Genomic DNA, 3634 nt, shown 5'->3' on the forward strand with positions numbered 1-3634 from the left:
GGGAATTTACTACGTCAGCTGTCCTGGCGTACACAATGGATTTTTTTTTAAATTTCTAGAAAAAAAATTCGGCTGATATTTCTCGTGTTTTTCTTTTGTTATTGATATATATGTTGTTGGCAGCTGAAACATAATATAAAATTAAATTGAATGATTTGAATTTGTGAATAATTATGATGGTGTCTTTAAACAAATTTAAATGGTATTTATTACCATTATTATTTATTATTATTATTATTTATTATTAATTAACAAATTTAATCGGTATTAGTTTTTCTCGAATATCCTAGGTAGCCTTTAGTTTATTCATACATTATTCATACATAACTTATTTTAATAACTTGGAAAATAACATATTGTGCCATAGAAATTATTTTTAAAATAGTATATTGTGTGGCAAGGGCGGGAAGTGAGCCACACATACTATTTTTTGTCACGCCCCTGCGTTCATGGAAAAGGTTATGCAGGGATCTATGCAACAATTATAGACTATTCTACAAAATATGTTTAAATGTTAATGCGTCATGCAAGGAGGTTATACTATAAATTTAAGATGTAACCAAAAGTTTATGTTTTGCAAGGACCGTGGTAGGTATACATTTTAATTTCTGGTTGTGCAGGGGATACGCGCCCGGCGGCCGGCACTTTTGGGGATTTCTTCTTTTCCACCCGGCACTTTTGGGGATTTCCTCTTTTCCGCCCGGCACTTTTGGGGATTTCCTCTTTTCCGCCCGCTGGACGGAAAAAGGTTGCTTTCGAACGCTTCAACCGTGGTCGAAAACCAAACTTTCGGTGCAGGCGTGACAAAAAGTAATTTTCTTTACAATAATTGCGTTAATTGAAATAAAATACCTATTATAACGATGTTACTACAGCGTTAGTGCTAAGTTAGTTTGGAATTTGCTTTACATTACTACCCAACACTGGTATTGATCATTGAGTATAGACGTATAGTATAATTCTCAGGGCTATACGTTCAATAATTATGATTAGGTATCGATATTTGTATTTAGAAATTTAAAAAAAATATAGGTATACTAATTTAATTCAAGTTATTCTTAGTACATACATAATATTAAATTATATTAGATATATTACAAAACTGAGAAGTTTTAATACAGAATTAATTTGATGTACCTACTTAAACTGTTTGTCATAATTTTAGTACTATGTTTATAGTAATGTCTATTTTTAGTACTATCTTCTATAAACAAAATTGTGAATTTAATATTTAGTTTAAGCCTTATTTTTAACTATTTTCCATATTTTTAGATTTTTTTTCAATTAAGACATATTAGACCTAGGTATGTCTGTTATTGTTGACAGATATTGAAAAAAATATTTCACAACTTATTTTCAAATTTAAAACATAATTCTATACCTACCTAACTAATATTTTAATACTTTAAAATTAGAACATCAAATCGACAAAAGCTCATTAATGACATTACTGGATGATATGATCAAAGAAATAATACCGAAAGTTGGAGTACATTTAAAAATTCTAAAACAATTGAATATTTTAAAGCAAAATATGCAAATTGAGGTACCTACTTAAATCAAATATAATTTAATATTAGAATACTATAACATCTTTGTTTTCATAGGAAGCTATAGTAAATGTGTATGTAGCTCTTTGAAGTGCATATTAGTGATACAAATTATTTTGATATACTTCATGAAACCATTTTGAAGTGATATATGCTAACCAGGGGTAATTTTTGAAATGATTTTCTCTGAGAAAACGCTTGCCTTCTTTGCCTTTTTTCAAATGAACAGAAAAAAGATATTCAAAGTTAAAAGTTGGGTCAGAACTATTTTGAATCACATTTAAGCGTAGATGGTCATCAATTTGAACATTTCCACAGCTATATAGTCCTATATCCATATTTGAAGGGACTTGAATCTTGATAAATTTCAGCCTACAATAATTATTAAAACATTGTACTCTTATTGTATATTAGTGTGCAATTTAGTAAATTTCATAAGATGGGTAAATATTGCAATTTCTTTTTTTCGATCCTATTCTGATATTTATATATTGTTCCTTTGTTAAGTTATTTTCAATTAAGAATGCAAGCGCTTCGGCAGGAGAATACGGAACAGGCTTTAATTTATTATAATTTGATAAGACTCGTTTAATTTTTGAAGTTCTTTTAGGTGTTCTAAGAGGCTTCATTAAGAACACTAGCAACATTTCTTCTACCCGATTTATGTAGTTTTGTTAACATGGCGCTTACAAGTTCAGGAGACGTATAAGAATCTACTATATGCTTCACTTTTGTTTTTTTATTCCTATCCGAACTTACAGAAAACAATTTTCTTGGTCTACCAATAATTCCAATATTGTTATTGGTAATTGATTGGGGCAATTCGAATTTTATTTGAAGCCAATTATAATTTTTTTCAATGAATTTATTTAACGTTCTATTACTTTGAGTCCATTTTTTTGATAAAGCTACGGAAAATGATAATATTTTACCTTTGACAATTTTCTCGTAAGCTTCGTCCCATTTATTACCTCCATACTTAGTTTTAATTATATCAAATAAAATTGTTCTTGAAGTAATATTTTGTGGTTTTAAGTTTCCTTTTTGACGCAAAAAATTAAATAATTCTTCATACGTGTAGTCATTATGTCCACCATGACTTGTACCAGCTAAAATAAATATTACTTTAAAATACTGTGTTAAGTTTATAATTAAATGCATTCAAACCTTGATATTCTTGATCCATTACAAAGAACAAAATTACAAAAAATAACAAATATGTCAATTTCTGCACCAGTATAATATTTTTTAAATTTAAATGTTTTCAATAAACCAACACAACATTAACTGTTACTTGCGAGTACTTACAGTAAATGCGAAAATATTACCAAAACTGATCAAATCTATGTTACAATACGACCCGTTTAATCATTAAAAAGTAATTACTAATCGATAACGGCTGCGGACAACGATTATTAATAAATATAGGCCGTAACGCCGCGCGTAGTTCAGTGATCCGTATATTTTGCATCTCTAAATTAAATCCCCTACAATTAAGAGGGGCAGATAAAGGCAAATTAATTATAGTTATTTTTAAACGCAAGAACATTATTTATAAATTGAAATAGGTCAGATAGTGGTAAAATGAAGTAAATTTAATTCACAGCCTATTGAAATTGGGTTATCTATAATAATCATAACTATTAAATATTTGATTGTCAAAAAAAAATTACAAATATAATGTTGAGACAAGTATATATGTTCAAATTTAGTGAATATATGACTAAATTAAAATATAATGACATTAAACCGAATTCAGTTGGATAAACTCTTAAAATATACATCAAAGTTGTTTACTATAAAATTAAAATATTAAATAAATTAATATAATATTACGTAGTCAAATTCGTGTAATTCGTGGATGGGTTACTTAAAATTATTATTAAGACTATAAATACAACAAAAATTTAGTAGAGAAAAATAATTTATGATAATCGATCAATTATGAAACGTTTCAAAAATTGACTTTTGGCCAGCTAGAAATGGGTTTCATCCCCCTGTGCGCCGCACAGTGGTCCGAAATTAAACTTTCGCGGACATAATGAAAAAAAAAAAGTACAAAAAAAACCAGTGAATGTTGTTGA

This window comes from Acyrthosiphon pisum, chromosome X, assembly GCF_005508785.2.
Source record: "Acyrthosiphon pisum isolate AL4f chromosome X, pea_aphid_22Mar2018_4r6ur, whole genome shotgun sequence".
Classification (NCBI taxonomy): domain Eukaryota; kingdom Metazoa; phylum Arthropoda; class Insecta; order Hemiptera; family Aphididae; genus Acyrthosiphon; species Acyrthosiphon pisum.